General features: G+C 36.9%; 1 long non-coding RNA gene across 7 annotated transcripts; it reads right to left on the bottom strand.

Annotated features, from left to right (window-relative positions):
• LOC149786546 (uncharacterized) lies at nucleotides 1-22,612 on the bottom strand. 7 transcript variants are annotated; one of them, XR_016424960.1, is made up of 10 exons: nucleotides 21,479-22,612; nucleotides 20,845-20,966; nucleotides 16,354-16,565; nucleotides 13,653-13,767; nucleotides 3,276-3,401; nucleotides 2,841-2,930; nucleotides 1,792-1,988; nucleotides 1,134-1,291; nucleotides 832-938; nucleotides 1-113 (listed from the first exon to the last, which is right to left on the bottom strand). It is a non-coding gene; the product is annotated as an uncharacterized LOC149786546 (long non-coding RNA). The 7 variants fall into 7 exon arrangements; XR_016424962.1 differs by lacking the exon at nucleotides 2,841-2,930; XR_016424959.1 differs by having other exon boundaries at nucleotides 2,841-3,401.
• Between the last annotated feature and the right edge of the window lie 3,283 nt (nucleotides 22,613-25,895).

Below are 25,895 nucleotides of genomic sequence, written 5' to 3' on the forward strand. Positions count from 1 at the left end.
GATATTTTAATATGACTTTAATGTTTATTTTCTAGATTTAATTAAGATTATGAATCAGAATCAGTCTCCAACTCCACTGTAAAGTTTATCTATTACTTCTTCTGCTCAGGCACCTGCAAATTAAAACAAAATTGTAATGCTTAAATAAAGTCATATCATCTCAGCACTAGTTACATATGCAGAAGTCATGTTGTTGTTGTTGTTGTTGTGGGGTTTAACGCCATTTTTCAGCACACGATAGACTATACATGGCGGCCAGTATTAATGGTGGAGGAAGAACCCGGGAAAACCCCGGAAAGAACCACCGACCCTCGAGAAGCTACTGGCAAGCTTTCTCATATACCCACATTGGCTGAATCTTAGACTCGAACCGCCGCAGACAGAGGTGAGATGGCAGTGATCCGTAACGAAGAGCGCTTTAGACCACTCAGCCACTCGGGGCCCCCAGAAGTCATGTTAATCAGCATTATAAAAATGTATGAAATTTTCTTCACTGCACTTGTGCTTCCCTTACTATCGTTAAGCCATGATACAAGATAACTTTGCACTTACTTATCATTTCTGGCAAGTGGATGGTGCAATCAATTTGCACAAAGATGAATTTATTTCATCCAAATATTTCATGTGAATAAAAATTCCAAATGGAGGCACTTGTCCGATCAGACAAGATATATGCATATTGTAGTTAGCTGGACTCTAGCTTTGATAGTCCTGGGCAATAGGATAAGCTGATTTTGTTATCAGTTTAGAAATGCATCCGCTTTGCAAATACTATGCTTTAAAAGACGAAACTGAATCCAATATTGATGAAATAAGAGTCATTTGGATTACCTTGTTTTTTATCATTCTGCGTTGGTTGGGTGCATATTTGAGGGTCTCTGATATGGTCTCTTCTATTCCATTTGCCTTTGCTTTGCCATTAGTTTTCAAGCAGGCTTCTGCAAGAGTAATACAATGTTTTAAAAAAGTTTCACAACAAAGGATGCATTGCATTTTTCTAAATGCCAGCAATAATCAATGGAATATTTTTAAAACATGTACTTTGAAATGTGGTCTCAAGTTACTTTATCAATTCATTTAAAAATCTCTGGCAAGTCACATGAAAAACACAATTTAAATCAAGCCATACTTACTTATCAAAACCTGACATATCACAAGCTCTTGAAATGCTTTTTTCCCTTTACGTCCCTTTGGACTATACTCTGGCCAGTCTTTTTGTTTTAAGCTTTTTCATCATCCTGCAGACACTATCCCCAATTGTAAACCTGCCAAGGGAGCTCAAGTAGCATATCTGAAAATAATAATAATAATAATATTACTATTTTTTGATTTTGATATTATTATTAGTAGTAGTATTTCATGATCGATGTGACAAAATATGCTTGTATATAGTTATTTTTTGCCATGGTTTTGCAAGCAAATTTAATTTCTCTAACTTGAAAAAAATTTGATAACATTAACTATGCAACACAATGTACTAATAGCAATTATAAACCAAATTAACCACCGTGAATCTATTAACTTCATAAATGACATTCACTCAAGGATTGAATTAAAGTAGCCACATAATATGTAATAGTGTATATGTAGTAAAATACCTGTTACATGTTCATCTCTAAACATGTTTTGGCCTACATCCGTAAGACAAAACAGCCGACCACTACATGTTCACCCCACCCCCAAAAATAATTATACAGGCACTGCAGAACTTGCATAATGCATATTGAGGTTCACAACAGCAAATAAAGGTTATAACAGTTTTTTTAAATAGAAAATAAAGCCCCAATTTACCATCTTCTTGGAGAGTTTGGGATTCTCCTCCAACCTCTGGCAAAGGCCCTCTAGTTCCTCCACTGAATCACATGGCAATGCAAGAATTTCTTCTCTATATTCTGTGTCTGGGCCTTGTGTATGAACTTGGAGGGCCAGCTGCTCCAACAAATTCTCAATATTTGTGTCCAGTTTCATAAGTACATTGAACTGGAAATCTGTAACAGATTTGTGATGAAATTAGTTTTGAAAGATCAAGATCATTATTATAAACTCCTTAAAAAGATCTGTACAGTGAACATGGGTTTAACAATGAAATATATTTATGGAATGAAATACATGGTTTTTGTACAGTTTATATGAAAACTTTTCCCATAATCCTTTATTTTTTTATTCCCTGGATATGTTGTTTCACTGCTGGTGTCTGTAAAGTCTGCATTCAATGTAGATGGTTTAGGCGTCTGACTTACACAAGACAATGGTATACATCAGAAAGAAAAATAAAAAAAAACAATGGAATGATGAACAGTCGACACATCAATGAAAAACAATTCATTGTTTATTTGCACAAATAAGTCCTGAACAGTATGTTTTATGACCTATAATTTAATTAATTAACATCTCACAATGTTCTGAAATAACAGTATCTAAGCTACAAGAGCTTGTGCTTTCATGTCATAATCTTCCATTTTGCAAACAAATTTTGATGTTGAATCAATGTATATGACCTTAGCATTGAACACTAACATTCAAAATGTCTACAAGATGACAAGACTATTATCAACTGAAGTGACAACAAACCAATGAGTTTTACGTGCATTGAACATAAGCATTTTTAAATGCTACAAAATGTGTTTTTAGTGTATGGCCACAAATTACCCAACATTTTGTCAAACATAAAACAGTTCTACTACCTTAGATGAGAATTAAATTCATAAATACAGTGTATAATTGACCTACTCGTATTTAGAGAGCTGTAAATGAAATAAGAGATTATATAAAAGTCAACACCTGTAGTATTTGTTTCATTATTCTATAATGTACATTTTTTTTCCATCCTCAATACTTACTACTTGCAGAGGAACTGGCAGAGAGAAATCTTTATATTCTCCACTCCAGAGTGGATGGGGATGGTGATGGTGTTGTCCTTCTGGATGCAGCTAAGAGTATAAAGATTATCACTACTCCTTAATTGCAGTAAAAAAGAAACAAAGAAATCAGACTGGATTTTTTGGCATGTAAACAAAATGCATACTGGTTGCAATGACCACTGTATATAAAGCAATGATACAATATATCACAAAATGCATTCTTTTTTTAACAAAACATCTAATCTCATATATACAGCATCATGAGTAAGTAAGTACTCTTAAACACATCTTATTAAACAGACAGAAAATGATGAAATTTATACATACTTTTGATAAAGAATTTCCAATTGTGGCATGGTATAAAAGCAATTGATAAAAAATAAAAAGAGACCAGATAAACTAAATAGAACATACCAGCAGGATAAGAGGAAATCTTGGAGTCTGCAAAATACTCTCCATTTCAGGAGGTTTTGGATGAGATGGCTGACCAGAAAGGTTTCCACTTGAGATTTTCATCTTTTTTCAGTTCTTCATTTTCATCTGAAATGTCAATGAGAACTTGTAAATACTGTATGAGTCCTTGAATACACTGACTCCTTGTGACATACAGGGTTTGCAGAACAATCGCTAGCAATATTCACCACTTTTAAATCCAGCTGGTGAATTTTCACCATGAAATGCATCCGAATGCAGTGAATAATCCTGGATTAAAGACAAAATAGTGTACAGAAATGTGGAATAAATTAGTCAAGCTCCAGACAAAACAAAGATATGATTTATCTCTGATTCATAATGACTTTTCTTGTGCTACACATTTTACCAATGCAAATTACATTGAATTTTGTAAATTAAATGGTACAATTAAGATATGTATGTCAAAAGGTTACTAATCTTCAGCTTTCCAATTAATGCTAAACACAAGTATCAAGTCATGTATTTAGTCTCTCACCACCAATAAATGCATTTTTAAGTAATCATCCTAGAGTGCACCAAAGTCATGTGAACTTGATCCAATTCCAACATTACTGCTGCTTGAGTGCTTAGATCCAGTATTGCCTTCACTAACTGATGTTATTAATACCTCTCTCTCATCAGCATAATTTCCATCATTTTTCAAAACTCCCATTGTAAAACCTCTGCTGAAGAAACTAACACTACACCATAAGGATTTAAAGAACTACTGCCCGGTTTCTAATCTCCAATTCATATAAAAAATCTTACAAAAGGTTGTTCAATCCCAGCTTGCATCTTGTCTGAATTCAAACAGTCTTTTTAGCAATGTACAATCTGCATATCGCCCTTGCCACAGGACACAAATTGTGTCTGCAAATAGATTACACTCCAGCCCAGTTGATCTATGTTGTGGTGTTGCACAGGGGTCTGTTCTTGGACCTGTTCTCTACACTCTATACACTCAGCTGCTCTCAAGTGTCATAGATCATCATCCAGTGTCTCACCAATTGTACACTGATGACACCCAAATATACAAATCTAGCCACCCAACTGAAGTTGATGCTACCATCCAAGGTGTAGAGATGTGCATTTCTGATGTGAAATCATGGATGACTTGTAACAAGCTGCAGATGAATGATGATAAAACTGAGGCCATTCTGATTACAACACAAAGACTTTCTCATTCACATCCTTTACCTCACACAATAAATATCAGCAACACCAACATTAAATTCACACAATCAGTACAAAACCTAGGTGTTACTCTGGACAGTACTCTCACATTGCACCAACATGTCATGAACATATGCAAGGCTGCATATCTTGAGCTGAGACACATCAGCTCCATTCTCAGATATCTTTCAGCTGATGCCACTAAAACACTTGTGTGTTCATTACTACTTTCAAGACTGGACTATGGTAACTCAATTCTGTCTGGTTCATCTTAATATCTACTGCAGAGACTTCAAAAAGTTCAAAACATAGCTGCTTGGATCATACTTCGAGTACCACAATCAGAGCACACCTCCCCGCTGCTCTGTACCCAACACTGGCTATCCATTCGATCCAGAATCAAACACAACATTAGTTCTCTGTGCTACGTTTCACTGACAGACTCTAGTCCAACATACCTATCCGACCTCACCTATGTGTACACACAAGCAAGATACTTACACTCCTCTTCCGACAATCATATACTCATTATTCTCACTATGAAAACAGAGTCACATGGACAGCATTCTTTTGCATACCAGCGCCCAGCAACATGGAATGAATTGCCCACTGAACTTAGACACAAAGACGCAGTGATCCCATTCAAGAGTGCTCTCAAAACTACTTATTCTGACTGCAAAAACAAACTTAATGACTTAATAATGTTAACTACCTTAAATATTCTCAGCATGTTTTTTATGTTTTCTAATTTCATGGCGTTTGTTTTTGTAATCATATCATTGTGTATGTTTTTATGTTGTCTAATGTTGCAAAGCACTTAGAGCTTCTAAAGATTAGGCGCTATACAAAGTTCTCATTATTATTATTATTATATTTAGCTTGGATGAATATTTTTTAAATCAGTGGCCATAACTAAAACAATGGGATTTTGTTTTATGATCATAAAAGTATGTTGGACACCATCCATGATGTACAATGCTGTCTGACATTTCTATGCACCTAAGGTTTCCATCTCAAATATTAAAGCAAAATGCATACCAAATTTGACAGATTGACGAAAATAAAAAAAAGCAATGCTTACCATTTGAAAAGAGGCAATTGTCTCTAGAATATTCTATTCAAAATGATATTAATTTTGGACACACGGGATACCACCCCCATGTTTTCCTGACTCGTGATATGTCGGCCTATTCTGTGCACAGCTTTAAAAGATGTAATGTTTATCCATCGAGCTAGAGAAATGAAATACATTTACTGTAGATTGTTTCTGTCAGCAGTTAAGTTGAGTAATTAGGTCAGGTTTATAGCTAGTTTACAAAATTCAATGTAGAATGCCAATAAATGACAAGATATATTTTTGCAAACTAAAGTGATCTTGAAAAAAGATTAGTAAAGTTTAACATTTTATAAAAAAATAAACTATTATGTGGAAAAGAAACAACAATGAAATAGGATGCAATGTGTTTACGTCTAGTTTTGGAAGGTACCGTCTCTAAGGTACCGTCATAATTGTACCGTAGTTTAATGGGTGGAAAGGCCATTGAAAGGTAAGGGCAGTGCGGAGACCATCGAGTATGTTCCAGAATAGCTGAATCTTTGTAGATACATAGATCCATTCGTAACTTCAGTCCGCAAGCGAAACACTGTACTTCGTATCCCAATCCTGACTCAGGTCCGAAGTAGACAAATCCTGTTCTAGCTAAAACATATGAAGAAGGTAATCCTTCCCTATCCGTAGGCCATTTTTGAAACATGTCCAATCGACGGGCACAATCACAATAGTCAGGTAAGAAGACTGGAAAATGGTAGGGTTTGAACTTGGAGTTCTCGCTGGATTTCTCACTCGCTTCTTGCTGTGGCGAAGTCATCCTTCTGGTGGGTGGCTATCCTCTTACAACCAATGTTTTATACCGACATGTCCATACGGCAAAGTAAAGTGGGTGGGAAACCGCACTCGCTTCTGCTACACGATTTGATAGACTTTTTCCAAGGGTCGACTGACGATGTGGTGTGTGGGTAAACGTACAATCTTGTTGGGTTGATAGGTGGTCACTTTCTCTAGACTGCAAGGCTTCTTTCAATACGCCAAAGTTGACCACTCGACTGGTACGATAATTCAGAGTAAGTCCTTTCACTTTACACTTCGTGTGCACTTCTTGTTTGTCCCAGTATTCGTAGCCGTAATTTTTGGAACCACCACTGACGAAACTTAGAATCTTGTCATCGGGGTGCTCGTCTGTCCAGGCTCCTAAACAGTCTCCTTCGATGTCAGGGTGCTGTTGACTCGGGTGATCGATATAAATGCAACTGTCCACGTCAAAGTACAAGACACGTTCCCCTAACAGTTCTAAAGCTTCATACAATTTTAAGCGAGCATGAGCTGTCATGTAAGCTGCAATGATGACATTTCCAAAGGGGTCATCTTCTACAAAGTTCAGATCTTCTTCGTAATTCACCAAGATCAAATCCTCACGAACGACGTCCACGTGTTTCATGAATTTGGCTTTGTCGTGAATCATCTGAAAGTAGCGGGAAGGTTCGGTCAAATACTCCGTCTTGGGTAAACACAGTCATTGTGCCATTTTACCCCACAAGCAATTTAACATCACTTTGGCAAACGATCGCCTGCCTTCGTTTTTCTCAATGTGATCTAAAGTAATGCCTTCTTGTGCCCAGAATTTCTCTCTGAATGTCTTTTGGTCTTCGGGAGTGTGACACCAGGACAGATAGCCACTGGCTTCTTGCTTCAGTTTCAAAAAGGCATCCACGTAGTCTGCGAAAATGCCTTTCTGCGTGGGGTCACCCTTGTGGAATTATTGTGTCTTGGGAAAGTGGCAAATTTCGTACACTTCTAACAGTTGGTATCCCATGTTCAGAGCTTTGAACAATTCTACGCTGACCCATGTCCCCGTCAAGGCCCGTTCTTCCTGGGTGTGATGACAAGGTTGATCTTGGTTGCACGTTTCAGCACAAGTACGGCACAAAGGAAACATAAGTTTGCCTTGGCAATGGCGAGGTAAGACGGGATGGTATAGGTTCGTGGGAGGCAAAACTTTGCACTTGATCAAGCCTTCGTAGTGTCGAATGTTTTTTAGGTCGATGTGTTCGGTGAACAATTGTGGGTGCCCTGCAGGAAAGCAACAATATTTGCACACGTAGGGATACAGTGAACACACGTCCAAGTATTTGATTTTTTCTCCTTTCTCTTCATCAGCTTGGTACAGCAAACAGGTGGCATTGGTCCTTCCTCCGTACAAACTATCCCTCGGGTTCAGGGGGTCCATGAACTGGCAACTTTCCATGAGGCGTTTAAACTTGGGATCGGTGTTCAAACGGTGATCGTATTTGTGTTCCCACATTTCCACCACTTGGTATCCTTCCTGTTCTAACTTTAGGCGTCGCTGACAAATGGCCTGGTACAAGTCTTCCATGGTTCGTTGTAAGAACTGATTTTTAGTGCCGCGGTCAGGGTAACAGACGGGACATCCGTGAAATAAGCAACCGTTAAACTCGTACATGATCTTGGGGTTTTCTAAGTCCCAGCCATCGACCGAATGCATTCCGATGATCTTTTCGCCCTGTCCATTGCGGGCATGCTGAATCCATTTGTCTTCCTTGTCGCACAAGTAATGCAACCAGCATGGGGCTTTGACCGAGTATTGACGTTTGACATAGTTGGTCGTTTGAGGACTGATGACAGCCACAGTGTTTTCAAGCATGAATCGTTGTTGGTAGACTAAGGAACATGCTTTGGCAATGGTGCAAGCTTCTTTCAAAGGATCAACCCCTCCGTGTTCCATGAACAGTTCTCGAAATTTTCCACAGCATCGCCGTAAAATGTCCACGTCGGAATGACGATACTTTAGCATTTCTTCCTGAAAGTCAAAAGGGTCGGAGGCGTGAGCCTGGTACCAAGCGTAGAAAGTTTCTCGTTCGGTACGCATGTTGTCAGGGTCGTAATAGTGAGCCTGAGGCAAATGGGGTAGAACGGCGTGTTGATTGGCTTCTGTATTGAAAAAGTGTGGAAAGTACCCTTTAGCCATTTCTGTCATTCCAAACATTTTAGGCATTCGACTCAAAGGCATGGCTAAGTAGCTCATCGAATCTTTAAACTGCACTTGTCCCACTTGCAAGAAAATGATTTTGGCTCCGTTCAAAGTGACTTTAGGACGCTCGGTGCCACGTTCCGTATAGCATCTCAAAAGAAACTGTCCATCGTATCCGGAGAAATTATGAGCCATCACCGTGGCATGGTGATGACATTCTCCATAATAATGTTCGATGTCCTCTTGGCTCCACGTCTTGTCGATGGGGTCTAAGACCCATTGTGTGAAATCGGCTAGTGTGTTCGGTCCTTGAAAGATTTTTTCACGCCCTCCAGGAATCTTACTGCAGTGAGGGCAATAACTCAAGATAGGTTCTTGAATCACTTCTCGCATGCTCGATGAGCCACGCAGAAATTAGGAATGTGAATACCGGTCTCTTGCATGCATTCGAAATCGAAAAGATGAAATTGCCTTTCTTCTTCTTGTGACCATCTTCTTTCTCTGGTTGGGATTGGTATTTTTGCATGTAGCATTGGTGTTCCAAGTCCACGATGCAGTGACAAATGTGACATTTTTTCTTTCCTGAACATACGTGTGCCTTGGTACTGTTGATACATAGACCTTGTCCACACATTGGGCACAATCTCAGGAGTTGACAAGCACATTTCTTCTGTGAACCTTGCATCTTCAGATGTTGTTGGTAACAGGCAGGGCTGACAAATGTGCGCAGACAAGCAGGACAATGCACTGGTTCTTGCCCTTCGCTCAGACAGGGTTGAGAGGCCAAACATCCTGAGCATTTCGATCCACAATGTTTGTGTTGCTCTCGATTATTATAACCATCATAAGTCACATTTCTCACAGTAATATTTGTATCCCAGGAATCCAGTGATAGTGGTAATGGTATCGAAATGGTCATCGTGATGATAGAGGTGAATGTATTTTCCATCCTTAAAGTCTTTCCCTCGAAACAACAGAGACCCGCGCACTTCTTGAGGGTGCACTTTCAAGGTGTATCATGGAGCTAGGGCATCTTGCAATTTTTGTATCTCAGGAATGCCACAGGATGTGTCTTTGGACAGGCATGCTTGTTGTAACAGAAGTTCTGCTTCATTTTGTTGTTTGGCTCGGTTCGATTTTCGAATGTTCTCCCAGGCTCTTTTCCATTCTACCATGTCGTTCTTGTCGGCATAGGTTCATCCCACCACGATGGCTCGGGCTAAACACATGTGGTCTTGAAAATTGTTAATTTGGACAAGACTTGTTTTGGTAATGCGAAGGGTGTTGACCAATAAGGTCTTTCTACATTGTCCGGTCCCTTGAGGAGGAGAGACGTGGGTCATGTCCAGTGTGGCTTTTCCATCGGTGATGTCAAACTGGTCATTAGATTGTTGCACGTGTTGAATCTTGTCCATGACTTTGGAAGTGGTCAATTCTGCAGGGCTGCTAAACTCGATCCAAACAGGGGATTTCAAGCCGTCATGTTGTATGGAAAGTCTCAAGCGATCATCTTCTTTGGGTTGACATTGTCGCTTGAGTGTGGTGAGCAAAGAATCCCACATGTCGGTGATGAACCCTTCTGCTTTCTCTAACAGTACTTCAGACTTGAAATCTTTAAACTTCACTGTGTATTTGTAAGCCGTAGTTCTAAATTTTCTAGAGGGACGCTTTTCCGTCTCTCGAATGTCACAGTACTATTCAGGGTTGACTAAGGGTGGTAAACTTTGTTTAGAGGGTTTGGATTCTGGTTCACTCATGTCCTCTTCAAAATCACTGGCATGAATTTGTGCCAAGACTTCAGCCCTGGTACGAGGCGATAGATCACGTTTCTGCCTCTTACTTTCTTCTTCTTTCTTCTCAAATGAATTGGATCATTTCATCTCGATAGCAAAAAGTCAAATGACTAAAGTTTAAACACCATGGACTAATTTATAGTCATAGCAGACCAGCGTATATAAAGGGTATGTGTCTTGTCCTTTCACTATTCATTTCACTCTCAAACTGAGCACAACGATGGAAGAGACTACCAAGATCGAACGTTTCATCAGAGCTTTGCGAGGGGTCATTAGAAAATTCTCTTCAGACCAGCCGACGGACTACTCTCCTTCCTTTCAAGATAAAAGTCAAGATACTTGCTATATCTGTCAGAAGAAAGGGCATTGGTCTTCAGAGTGTCCAGGCCGTCAAAAAAGAAAAAAAAGGGGTTAGAAGAGACAAAAGTCAAGATACCTGTTATTATTGTCAAGAAAAAGGACATTGGTCACCAGACTGCCCAAAAAAGAAACAAGAGGAGTCAGAAGAAGAGAGGGATTCTTCAGAGGAAGAGGAAGAAGAAGAGGAAGAAAACAGACAGGTGAAGAAAAAGAAACAGAAGAAGAAAAGAAGGGAAGAAAGTGAGGAGGAAGAGGAGGAAAAGACTATGACGGTGAAGAAATTAAAAAAACAGAGAGTGAACAATGAGACAGAATAAGTCTATGAACTTTTTAAAGTGCTCTGTTGTGAATTGTGAATTGTAAATATTTATAAAAGAATAAATTAATTATAAAAGGTAAGTGTCTTTGGGTTTTGATTTTAAAATAAGAACTTACACTCACGCACAGTCATACACAGACAGGTACTATTGGGTAAAATGATTTTTTTTAGTTATTGGCAATTGAAAGTCTATCTCTTTTCGAGAGACGTGGATGGCCCTGAAAAGGGCCTTTTTTGGTGTAAGGGGTGAGTTTAAACAATCAACTTTAACTGTCTTAAGCCTTTGCCACGGCCAAGGCCTAATTCTGGACTGCGTACTGTTGATGATGATTTCGTTGAAATCACTAAGGGTGGTGCAGTAGGCGTAGTCACAGGGTTGGAGTGTTTAGCTTGGGAAGGTCGTATTCTCTTCAGCCGTAATAAAGAAGTCTGATACATTTGTTTCAGACTTCTTAACTCCGCTAAAATGTCTAACAGTACCGTGACCGTTTGATTTTGACACCCTTGTTTCTTTGCTGCTGCTTCTTCTTCTTGTTGTTTTTTTCTTACCTCTTCTTCTTGCTGCTGTTGCTGTAGGAGAAAAGCTTGTTCCGCTTCCTTTTGCTGTTGTATAAATTTCTCCAATTCTTCTTTCTGTCTCTGTCTAAAATTTTCCATGTGCGGTAATGAAGGAGAAGGTGACGAAGGTTCAGGAACAAATTCTTGCAAGGTAAAAAAATCCACAAAATCCCAATTCACCTCTTCTGAAAGTAAGTCTGAGTTCCCTTGGGTAGTCTCCACCATCAGTGCACCCCAATTGATCGTTTTCTGAGTTTCCGTCATGTTGAAAAACTGTCGCTTAGATTTACTGCGCACAGGCGCTAGCGAATCTATATAGACTATGTGACGTCACAGACTGCTCTCTTTGGATTGGACGTGGGCTGACTGAATTTTGTAACGCGTGTTTGGATTGGTCAACAAACTCAATCCGTTTCAATCCTTCCTCTCCCTATAAATAAGTACAGTTCACTGCATTCCTTCACCTGTTACTCAGCACCCCAACATGTGGACCGACGTACTATCTTCAACGCTTGTGTCTTCGATGATGTTCCGGACGGACATACCAATGTATGTCCGATCCAACTGGACAGTTATCCACAGGACAGACACCAGCCTGTGGATGCGAAGAATCTTATGTGGAGCATCAAGGATGCCTCAAAAGAGTCTTAATCTATGGTCCTGCAGTCAGGCGCAGCCTAAGGTCAAGAAGAAGATGTCACAGATGCCCTTTATGTTAAGGGTATATTAACATAAAACCAAAGGCCCTTTTGAGGGCCATTCCTATCTCTCGAAAAGATCTTGACTTTCAATTGCCTACCCCTTTTTTTATTTTTTTGTTTAAAAAAATAATAAAAAAATAGAGACCCCTCCCTGTTTCAATTTTCGCCTGTTCCATTTTCATAGACCCATCAGGTCGGGACCTTATTAAAATAGGGTCCCGACCCTGTTCCATTTCCCCTAGTCCCAAGACAGTCCCATGATTTATTCCCCATGTTCAATTTCCCTTGTCCCTAGAGTGAATAGTTTTTTTTGTTTCTCCCATGTTAAATTCCCCTTGTCCCTAGAATGGATATTTTTTTTTCTCCCATGTTAAATTACATAGTCCCCAGAGTGGATATACCCTTTTTAACATGGAAGTTCCCTAGTCCCTAGACCGTCCCTATTCACTACTACCATTGTCATTACCAGCCTGAAACCCAATTTAATGCCATTTGTATAAATTCATTTCAAATAAATAATTGAAGTGTAAAGTCAAGCAAGTATTCTGTTTGCAGATTTTACATTTTAGATATTATAGTAAAGTCATATTTTCTCTTGTTTAGTAAACTTTATTGCAACTGGTTCCAAAATAGTAAATCTTATTTAATGTTCATTCACCAGAATAGGTATTAATACAATCCCGAATTAACTGTATGGTACTAAAATATACCCTGATCTTGTGTGAGATTGTAATATACAGAACTATACCTCAAGACAACAATAATATATTGAATTTATATTATATCACGACTGTCATGGTTATGAACTCCAACTTTATTCACGTTTTTTCATAATAAATGATCATCTTGTGCTATGGTTGAAAAGAAATCAAAGTTCAGTTTAACTCCATTCTCTCCACATTTATCAGTTGTTAAGAGGCATACTCATCCTCAGTGTTATAGTAAAATGTAATCTTATTTGGATCAATCTTGGTGGTGTAATATATGAATGGAGAAAGAATATTATCATCCAGATTAAAATATGTTTTATTCAGACTCTACTAAAATTTTTAGTTGGATATGGGTTACGGAGCCTGATGTGTACGAACAAAGCAATGTGTACCATGACCTTTTTAATTTAACATTTTAAACTCCTGCAGAAGAAAGAGATTGTTTAGATCCATTAAACTGTATTAACAAAAACATTTCTTCAGTATGATTTTCCTTTACTTAGTATTGACAAAACTCATATTTTAAAGTTGTTGTTTTTTTGTGTTTGGTTTGGCCTTTTATCGTAAACCAACACAAGTAAGTTATTTAGTGCCAAGGCACTTTAAGTATAGTGCCTTGCCCAAGGACACACCATGGTAGCTAACCCAGGTTGGTCTGATGGTAGAATTTGAACCTACCTTATTTCACAGGTCCAGAAAGCTAACCACTGAGCCACTACAGCTCCCCATCTTATAGTGGAATGCTGGTATACTTTATGATCAAGAAGGATGGGTTGGGGTATGCATGTTGCATCTGAAAAAGGTGATGGAATTTTTGTTCACATATTTTAGTCATACAATATGAATCATTTTCTATAGATTTAAGATTATCAGATCAAGTTAAGAAAAATCATATATTCTGTTTCTTGGGAATGTACTAAAATTCACTGTTATTGTTTGATTTTTTGGTAGTAAGCTTACTTGGTATTTTTTTCTTTTTAACTTGAATACCTAATTTGTTAACATCCTATTCTAAATCTTCATAGTTCTGTCTATTAAGTGACAACTGTTGATACATGTAGGGAAGTTTCTGTTTATATCTTTTGATTTTTGTGATTCTGGAAGTTGCAGTATTTGTTGTTGTATTATTAACCATTTCAGTAATTTAATGAATGCAGAGTATACTGCTCTATAAATGAAATTTAAGGGAAAATAATGTAAAAGTATGTTTCACTGCAAATATAGATTGTTTAAAATAATATATCATTTATCATATGACTATTCAATTGTGGTAACTAGTATTCCATCGAATATCTATATATTAAAATATGTCTTTTCATACAGCTGGTGATCATTTAGATACAAGTCCAATTGAACATAATCAAATTATCAATGCAGGTGTTTTTATTAGTAGTAGTATTGCAAGTATAAGTGTTAGTATTAAGATTTCATATACAGGTATGATAAGTGTATCATAATGTTTAAATGATGCTCCTTGTTACAACATAAAATATGTTCATTGAAACAAATGGTTCACTGGTAAATTGGCAGCAAAGGTCTTCACTGAATTATGTTGCATAAACTATTTTACAATAAAACATATATGATGCATCTCAATTATGATGAATGTGAGGAGGAGGATTAATAATAATGCAATTTAAGTTATCTTCATAACATAAGTTCTAGCAGATGTGTAATTTTTATGTGGTTCATCATCAGTTTGAAACTGGTCTATGATTTCTGGATCTGGACATATCTGGTCCCCTGCTGTTGTGCTGCTATGGTCTTTACAGTTCATTAGGATATCAGTTACACTTGGTTTACATTTAGAACCCCATGGGATAGAATGCCCAGTTTGAAACTGAGAGAATGGTTAATTATCCATAATATAACTCCTGCAGTTATTATTAGGTTTGATATCAAGGTCTTTCTTTAAAAGCTTTTCAACTCAGGTTCTGTTCTACCATACAGATAAATAAAGTCAAATTCAAGGCTTTCAGATTTGTCCAGTTTGTTTCATGTGTTGCGGCAGACAGACTGTATATTGCCACTGTACCATATAAATATCAGTGCTTAGTCTACTCTCAGTTGCTGTGGTTTGATTAGTTACAAGTGTCATCACATGTGACTAATTATTGACCAATGTAATGAAACTTGTATAATTAGAAGGCTGGACATAGTACACAATTAATTTTACTATATGTTCTCTACACTTGTTTCTCAGTACTGACCTTTCCACTGTGTGACAATCAATGCAAATCATATGTTAATCTAAAATACCTTCAAAGATGACTTCACGGTGAAGTTCTTGTCAAAGGTTGACCTGCTCTTTTTTTAGATCATTGACTGTCAACATAACAGCATGTAACCAGAACACATATTTCACTTCCGGATCATCACCAAGGCCTTATTACTCACTGTGCACTGTCGCCAAAATACATACAGACAACAACACCCTGAGCTCATATTATCAAGAATAAACAGTTACCTTTAAATCCCTACCAAAAATGCATAAATAAAACTCTTCTATCACCACCAAAATGAGAGAGGAAAAAATGTTCTAAAAATAGACTAGAACTACATTCGTGGGTACTGAACTGGAAGTATTAATTGTGATGTAATTCCTGACAGGCTCCATGTTTTACGCCAATTTTAGTCAAACTTTTATATTTGCATGCTATACCTATTTCAACTTTATACATGAAGTCTTTTTGAATTTCCTTGCAAGGAAAACATGTGACACCTGTCAGAAAGTATGTAGTGCTGGTGTTCCACAGGGTGCAAGTTCTGGTCCAAGTGCTCTTGAGAAACCAAAACTAAATTTGCTATATCTTCCTTAATTATAGGAATTTTTCAATGCAGTAAAAACCTAATTGTGATACAAGATAAGCCCTGTCTGAAAATATGTTTGAAAGTTACAAATGTTGATAAATTCAGTTTTAATGGCAAATTAAATAAACATTTAAATTTTAAAAACTAAATTTTATTGAAAACTGAAATTTTCATACAAGTTTTAAAACACAGTTTGACAAATTTTAGACAGAAAAGTTGACTAATGAATGATATTTAAAACAAATGGTAGTTTGGGTCTGTATAACTGATAACATTTTCCCCAGGGGTAGTGAAGCATCATAGCTCATAGTGATTTTGGCAGCAAACCGCAATATGCCTGTCCAGATGCATATAGGTGTACACACTAAAGAAACACTGACAGGTGCTATGTTCCACATTTATTGTGTCAGGTACTTAGGCAGTTGTTTCCATAGCTAATAGCACATTCAGATTTAAAGTTCTAATGGGACCACTACCATGTTTTATAGCAAAAATGCATTCCATTTCAATGTCGATAACAACAAAAGGTGGCAATGGGATAGGAAAATAGTTTCTAGGGAGGTTCTACCTTACTGAAAAATGGTGCTGATCTCTCTCATGAAAACCTAAGCCATGTCTTTGAGGTGCCATATATCAGTGTGGTGATATGAACTAATCTTGGTCACTTATGGCAGTACACTGCACATGCCCTTATGAAACCATGCTATTACCACCAGACTACTCAGGAGAGCTTCCAAGCTGATCCAACTCTAACACTCTGTTCCAGATACCAGGCTAGACCTGAAAAGATACAATATGTTTCACTTAATTCTAGAAAACAGTAAGATCTATGTAAATGAAGTTAAAATGTGTTAGATATGGTGATTTCAAATTAACATTAAGGTTGCAAGCATGGGGGAAAATATTAAACTTGACAGAGTGACACTCAGAAATGTGAAGCAATGGCCATGTATTAAAGTGTTAAATTCATCCTAAAAGTATATGAGGTTTCTAGAAGCACATTTAGCCATTTACAAGTTAAATAACTAATCATGTAGACTATGTATCATAAAGTTTAAGGCAATGTTGGGGTGGTGAGGTTTGATCATTGGTGTAAACATTATTACATACCAGTATACAGGAAAGTCAAGTGACAATGTACTAAATTAGAATGTGTTACTATAAGCATTCTTATTCATGAGGGAAATAACAATTTTGGATATTGCAAGTGAATACAGCCAAATGTGGTCATACAAATCAACTATAAGCACCAATAAATCCTATATCATCAGCTAAATGTGAAATTCTCATCCCCAAAACTTGTAAACAAGGATGGAAATTTGCATATGTGGGACATATACAATGTACTTGTTAAGATCAAATGTGCAAACATAATTCAAATGATCTATTTGAACATTTATATGGTATTTTGAAGAGTGTTGGTTACCAATTATTAAGCTCATTGATTGAGTGGAATCAGATATCAGCTGATGTTTCAATACCGCACTCTGTCAAAGTACTAAACTGAAATATGTTACCATACATAGGCATATTCATGATGAAAATAACATTTTGGGATATTTTCAGTGCACATAGCCATAAATGTGCTTTACAGGTTCACTATAGGTACAATGTCAGCCTATATGATGTACTGAATGTGAACTTTTGATCCCAAACATTCTAAAATGGATGGATATTTGTACATGTGGGATATGTAACCATGTACAAAGTTAAATTCAAATAATTTGTTTGAATGCTTCTTATGTAATCTTTAGAGTGTCAGTTAACAAATAGTATTAGTAATTAATAATGCATAAAGCAAGATGGATCATTAGAATTCCCATAACATCATATAGGCCACAATGCCGCACTACACCAATAATATCTTAACCTAACTGAACAATGAAATGGAATGCATTTTGTATTCAACTTACATCATTTTGCTTTTTTCTTACATCCAAGGGTAAATATACCTGGGGGAAGCATATTTTATCCCTTTGACCTGTATTTCATTCTCAGACAGCTTAAAATGATTTAGTACAGAACTTGAGTAGGTTCTAGTATAAAGTTTTCATCGCTGTCCTCTCACTAAATACCTTATAACTATGTTTATAAAGAATTACTGAAGGCTATACAAGCAGATGTTTGTTACTCAGGAAGTGACCCCATCGTAAACACATAAATTAACTGATTGGACCCCTAATAAATAGTCTGAATGGCCAATACAAATTATAATTTTGTCTTCATGTATTTTTAATGAAGGTCTCATTTTGACTACAAAGATATTTTCTCTGACAAAATGTGACAAAAATCCAACATTGGAGCTTTTATATGGTGTAGGAATACATACATGCTGATAACATTTAATATGATTCCCAAAAATATTATATATGTGCATTTTAGGGGTTTTTTAATTATTTTTTTTAATTTTTTAAAAATTTTATTAAAATTTTTAAAATAAAAATTAATTTTTTACTTTTAATTTCATTTTTATATTTTAAAAGTCAATATACATGACATATTAAAATTTCATGTGTCTATCATTAATAATAAAGATTTTATACCAATTTAAACTTTGCTCCAATACTGCCCTGACAGGACATAGTACACAATTAATTTTACTATATGTTCTCTACATTTGTTTCTCAGTACTGACCTTTCCACTGTGTGACAATCAATGCAAATCATATGTTAATCTAAAATACCTTCAAAGATGACTTCACGGTGAAGTTCTTGTCAAAGGTTGACCTGCTCTTTTTTTAGATCATTGACTGTCAACATAACAGCATGTAACCAGAACACGTATTTCACTTCCGGATCATCACCAAGGCCTTATTACTCACTGTGCACTGTCGCCAAAATACATACAGACAACAACACCCTGAGCTCATATTATCAAGAATAAACAGTTACCTTTAAATCCCTACCAAAAATGCATAAATAAAACTCTTCTATCACCACCAAAATGAGAGAGGAAAAAATGTTCTAAAAATAGACTAGAACTACATTCGTGGGTACTGAACTGGAAGTATTAATTGTGATGTAATTCCTGGCTGTATTTAAAAACTCTAAAGATCTTAAATGTGTGCTAGAGGGTAGGGTTAGCAGTTATACTCCCAATTATGTTTGTGATGAGCAAAAGCAGCTGCACAAATTTGAGCTTTTAGTTTGGTTCTGGTAGGGTCAAAGGATGCAGGTACATTTTACATTCATTTTTTACTAGAAATAGCTATTTTCAATATTTTTCTGTGACAAGGCAACTAAAAGAATCAGTATGTGCCTTATGCATGAATAAAGTTCACTAGTACTATAACAAATTAGCATACTTTTCATCACCCCTCTACCATCAAGATTTTTTTATATTTACCTCTGTAGCAGACAGAAATAAAAGTCGGCAGCTCATTTGCAGACTAAGTTACGCATATGATCTCCAATGCTCATCTAACTGTGACAGGCAGTCACCAACAAGCCAACCTATTTCCATGCCTAACTCAAAGTAAATCTGAACCACATTATAGATTTAGCTTATGTGTAAATTTATAAATGCTAGGCTTGTGATAATTAGGTTCATGCCTTCTACCTTAAAAATTAGAGGGATGTCAAAATACGAAACTATCCAGTGAGACCTATGATGTTAATTTTAATCCCTATGGGATTTGTGACATAAAAAACCCAAATGCTTTATGTATTAAAAGGTAACTAATGGGGGCAGGATCTGCAGTGAATCAATGGTTAGTATGCTAGACTCCTGATAAAAATGTTTGTGTTAAAATCCTGTTATCAAGTCAACCAGGTTACCTACTGCAGTGTACCCTTGCCTTACTCCAATTCCCTCAGTACTCAGTAAACAACTAGTGTTGCTGTACATAACAAAACCAGTCCATATTGATTTTACATATTTTACTAAATCCTGACAAAAATAATTCTCTAAATAAAGAATGATTAATATGTGATGGTCTCGCATGTAATCAAACTCTTCCAAGCTTTTAATGATATGAACCGATTTATCAATGTTTATCAAATTTGCATGAAAAACTATTTCTTATTTGTCATCAAATATGTTCAATGTTTTGATCATATAAGCATTTCTGCTACATTAGATCAAAATAATCTTTTTGTCAGAAATAGAGCCCTTATAGTATTTGCAAGGTCAACCAATCAGATGCAGAATTTGAGTTTAATATGAATGAATATTTTTTTTACAAAATTGCTCTTTTGCTATATCTTGATGAGATAAATCTATTCACCAAGTCTGATAAAATTAATGAGAAATAGTTTTAAGAGCAGTAGCAAGAATGGCTAGTGAGATGTAGAACCACCACATTATATGCATAGATTTTGCTTATAGCCTCAGACATACAAGCAAATAATTAAACAAGTCAGATCTAAATTGGATCATAAACACTGTTGTGCAAATCATAAGAAACTCTGCCAATCAGATGCAAGGTCACTTCACTACCATACCTTTATCACACTCATAATAAGCATCATTGTGAAACTTGACTATATAAGCCCAATGGCCAAGCATGATCAAACTTGAATCAGCAGTAGTGGTTATAACCTCATGTATTTGTATGCATCTTCACTTCTTCAATCTAGATCTCATTTATATAAGCATGTATTCTAAGTTTAGTAAAAACTGCACTACATGTATAAATATTGCATGCGGTGGTAACATACTCAGATGAAAGATCACCTTATTATTATTAATGGTTAACACTCATCAAACTTCAAGGACAACTTAATGATTTTAGCCTATATTGTGGAAGTATGGCTTTTAGGCTGGTTAAAAAACTCAACTAATCTTATACATGATCACATGTATATACTTGGATTTTGCTCATTATTAGATTTATCCAAGATGTTGATTTAAGCCCAAAACCAAGTTTTATATAAACAAATTGATCAGAACTATGGACTCCGAAGTAGCTAATTTCTTACTGTTGAAAGACAGAAGGGGATGTGAAATAAATAACACACTCTGGACCATTACATAAACCCACTTAGCCTTTTGACCAGTTGAGATAAAATATCAACAATATGTTAAATAAGATTGATAAATTATGTTTTCTCACATTACCTCTAGCCCTTTTCAACATGGATGGTATTTTTCTTCCACATATGTCAGCTCTTAATTAGTGGCCCTTTCCCATCATGAATGTTGTAGGTGAAACTCTCAGAATTAGGCTTTTTAAGTTATATCTGTAGAAGAAAAAAAACTATTGGTCTGCATATATCAATGTCACCATTTCTGTATTAGATTAAAATACCATATGTGTGTGTGTGTGTGTGTGTGTGTGTGTTAATTTTAGAATTTAAGCAAACTTGTCTCCATGTGTTTATTTTAAAACTGATGATGATAACACATAACAGGTTCAATGGATAAAATGTTATTTCTTACTTCTTACAACTGCTCATTATATCTGAATTTACATTCAATGTTTGTTTTAATTAACATATTTGGGATAATGGGCAAATTATTTATTTTGTAGTTTATCATTATATCATTTACCAGTCTTTTATCATTCAAATATGTAAAATATAGTACCATTATACTGACTTCATATTCTATATGATATCCCAGCAATACATATTAAGCAGATAAGTGCAAATAAAAATGTTCAGAATGTAAAATTTACTCCAAGCTCAAAGAAGATCAGCAAAAGACAATATCCAACAAATTACCAAACAAAAGGCGAAGTTAACGCAGTTACCTTTATTATGATGTCTCCAACACCAACGGTACTGTACAGCTACGTCTTCTGAGTTTTACCGTCATCTTGTCTTTCAAACCAGAATTAATTTCTTGAGCTCTTACAAAATGAAGAAACTTTTAAATACTATAATTTAAGCAGCTTCTTTACATGCCATCAGATAAATTATGGCACAGTGTTATGTCTGTCAGCAAAACGCAACTTCACATTTGGACGGCGCGCTGTGTGGGCATCGCCGACACAGCAACTGACATGAATTCTCTATTAGCAGACAATGATTCGGAATAAATCCTTCGCAAATCTAACATTCTCGATTTTTCATAGTTCCACTTTTCATTGTTGCATCTGTTTGATTGTACAATTGCTAATGATGTTCAATGAATCAACTTCAATTCATCTGCTGTCTGAAATCCCGGTTCAGTTGGTATTTTCTTCCGCGCATGATGCCGTGTAAATAAAAGATACGGTCGACATTCAAAGTGGTTTAGGTTAATTTATTATTTTTCTTTATTAAGGTCATTTGCAGAAAGTGTTTCGCTAGGGTGAGAAAAAAAAATATAACAAAAAGAAAACTTTCTTTTCCAACGCTAATACTGTATATATTTCAATTTGTGATTGATGCTATAAATAAAAAAAAAATGATAATAAAGCATTTTAGCCCGTGGCTTCGGCACGGCACTCGTTTTTGTGGGTTTTTTAAAATGTTGTTAGTGTCGTTTTGGGGTTGTTTTTTGTGTGTGTACCACACTAAAAAACATACCAGGTATTAGGCCTAACGTAGGAAAAGAAATTATCCTCTATTTATTACTATTCTTACTGTCAAATGACGCAAAAGTGATCAAATTGCTATTAAGATTTTGTTTTGTATAAAACTTACCGCTCGTTTTCCTCGAGATAAAGCAGCCACTTCAAAATGATTATAAAATCTGTGACAGATGAAAAACGTGGTTTAAATAATTTGTAATCGTCTGCCTTAAAATACTGTAGGAATTTGCTAATGTATTTCATGGCCCTCGTTTGAATAGATACCAACGATCATGTATATCGACCAAAATTTGTATATTCCTGCCCACAATCATGTATTTTGTATTAAACCGTACATTACACGAGCGCTCTGTGGCAAACTCGGGGGGGGGGGGGGGTCTCTATTATACCCAGAGGCGTAGCTATGATATTTTGCGCCCGGGGACGAACTATAAAACTGGCGCCCCAGCCCCCTCCCCGTTTAATCACATTTTTGAATATTACCCTTGTTTACTTATTATAATGTAACGTTGTAAGCCTCATTTTGGCGCCCCTGTACCTTGGCGCCCGGGGACATATGTACTCCCCTTCCCCCCCCCCCCCCCAGCTACGCCTCTGATTATACCTGCTGTATCAGTTGAGAAATATATTGAACAGATCAGGCCCCAATACTCTCGCTCTGAAAAACATTAAAATAATTATATGCAGAATATCGGTAGGTCTCCCTCTTGCCGAAAATGTCAGCACCGTATATATTTTGCAAGTAATGTAATGGGTATAATAACACACACACACACACACACACACACACACTTTTTGGGAGTGGGGTGGGGGCAATGGACAGATGCCCCATTTCCAAAAAAAAATAAAAAGTATTTTATATTTGTGTCTTTCCCCCTCAGATGTGTTCTACGTTTTATTAAAACAAAATTTTATATAAAAAATTTAGTTTTTAGAATTTTTGATGGGGTATTTATGTTTCCATAGTGTTATCTAAAGGGTTGTTCGTCCGAGTCTGGTTTCCCTCACCTTGCTCGAAGTTCCTTCCCTTGAAATGTTTTGTAACCTTTGCTATATGTCGCCTAGGTCTCAGTGTTTGCTATATGTAATGGTGTTATATTGTGTGTATGCTATATTTTCTTTATGTTTGAGACAGCAAGTATAGATCAAATATCTTTCCCAGTTGTATTTCTTCCTTTATGATGTTATATTGTATCTTTTAATTTGTTTTATGGTTTTCTAATTTTGACGATGGAATGGTGTACTATTTAGATTTTGTTTAAAAAAAATAATTTCCTATTTTATTATTCGAGTGATAATATGTGTCGTTCCTCATAATAGTCTTTAAAGATGTTGATAGGTAGGTTACGCTCGATCCAAGGTTCACGCTTCTTTATTCTCTATGTGTTTTTCCTGGGTCGCGTTAGGCCTCCTTTATTTAGTTTATCTGATTATGCTTTATTGAAAGATCCAAACGTATTTATGAGACCACATTATTCTATAGTGGTCAACCATGCAGTGCGGGAGAAGTTAGTAGGGTTTTAAACTAAGTGTTATACAGTATGTATTTGTGTCTTTATTTTGTCTGTTTATGTAGCAGCAGGAAGGGCGAATCCGACATTTGGTCCAATCGTCATTTGGTTTAATTGATACTTTCTGCACTCAGCGGATCCGGTGTCGTCAGCGCCTGGTAAAAAAAAAAACGACGTCGTCGTCGTTGTCATCGTCGAGGGGGCCAAATCGACAATTGTCCGGAACGTCATTTGGTTTAATTAATACCTTCTGCGCGCCGATCCCAGCGTCGTCAGCGTCCGGTAAAAAAGCGCGACGACCGCGTCGATGTCATCGCCCTCCCTGCTGCTAAGTGGCTACTTACAATTTAACCGAATATTTGGTCAAGTCCGATACGATATCGTGTCCGAGGATCATGTAAATTTATCGTTACAAATCCATGTGGGGTCGACTGAGCATGACTAAAAAAGTTTCGAAAAACATTAAAGTCCATGTCACCGCCGCACCATGTTTGCCAAATATTTCGTAGCGTGTGTGTATCAACGCCGTTGAATACAGCAAGAATATTACAGTTATCTCTGATTACTTTTGGAATCTGAGTGTATCGTTGAGTGACATATATCACGTCAGTGTTTTTATGCCTGCCTCTGGAAAATATCCTAGCTGGGTTTTTTTGATTGTCTAACATAACATCATCGTACACGACTAGATTGTTAACGTCGCCATCAATATCATCGATACCTGGTGCATCATTGATATCTGTAATAAACTCAATAACATTTTTTTCAGCGATCGCTGATGCATTCTCGTTGAAATCTTTCAACACCTCGTAGCATCGTTGATCATCCACGCTAGGGGCGATTAAATACAACTTATCCCACTTCATCCATCTCATTATTAAATTGAGTAACAATTGCGTCTTGCCGGATCCAGATGGTCCGATGATAATCATCCGGATCGAGTTTGGTAATGCTGCAACATGCTTATCTGGTTCTCTTGTTTTAGTCGCCGAAAAATCAATTATATTCATATCTCTATACATAAATTATGGATCTATATTGTGTGAAGTGTAGAGTGCGTACTGGCACAAATTATATGACAACCGTTACAACAAAAAATAACAGATCGGCGCTTACTGGTAAGTGTGTACAATGCGGTATAAAGAAATTTAGATTTATTTCTATTAGACCCGGAGATGTTTTAAAAAAAAAGCGAGGAGGTGATATTGCAGCCAAGTTATCAAAACTCCCCGGAACCCCGTGGGCAAAGGATCCAGGAGAAAAACACCTCCCAGGATATAGCTACTGTGGCCCGGGAACACGATTAGATATCAGACTCGATGATCAAAATCAGCCCAAACCCGGTGAGTATCCAATAAACGCTATCGATAAGGCGTGTCATGCTCATGATGTTGCTTACTACAAAAGTAGCGATCTGCAACAGCGTCATATCGCGGACGTAAACTTAATTCACGCGTTAAATGCTATTCCTGATAAATCCTTCAAGGAAAAATTGGCTTCATGGTTGGTAAAATCGGCTATGAAAGGTAAATTAATGATTGGAAGCGGAGCTTCTCGCGCTGGTAATTGAAAACGCTAGCGTTTATAATAACAACATGGAATCCATCTATTATTCTCCGAGAGGATACTGGAAGGGGAAGGCCGCAATTGGTAAGCTTGCAAGCGCTGCAAAAGTAACGAGGGCCACTGCGGCTAATTGGTTGTCCAAACAAGCTATATGGCAAATCTATCTACCACCGCCTAAACAAATCAACTTCTCGCGCTTTGATGTCAGCGTACCTAATGAAGTTCATCAGGCTGATATACTATTTCTGCCGCATGACAACGGTTACAAATACGCGCTAACTGTAGTTGATGTTGCGAGTCGATACAAACAAGCGGAGCCGTTAAAAACAAAGTCAGCAACTGAAGTAGCCGATGCGTTTGAGCGGATTTATCGAAGAGGTCCTCTGCGCTGGCCAAATCTATTGCAAGTTGATCCTGGTAGTGAATTTCGCGGCGCTGTTTTATCAACGCTGAAACATCATAGCGTCGCGATACGACGAGGTCATACTGCGCTACATCGTGATCAGGCAATTGTTGAACGATTCAGTCGGACTCTTGCTGAACGGTTATTTGGGTATCAATACGCGAAGGAATTC

This window comes from Sinohyriopsis cumingii, chromosome 12, assembly GCF_028554795.1.
Source record: "Sinohyriopsis cumingii isolate HCF-2022 chromosome 12, ASM2855479v2, whole genome shotgun sequence".
Lineage (NCBI taxonomy): Eukaryota > Metazoa > Mollusca > Bivalvia > Unionida > Unionidae > Sinohyriopsis > Sinohyriopsis cumingii.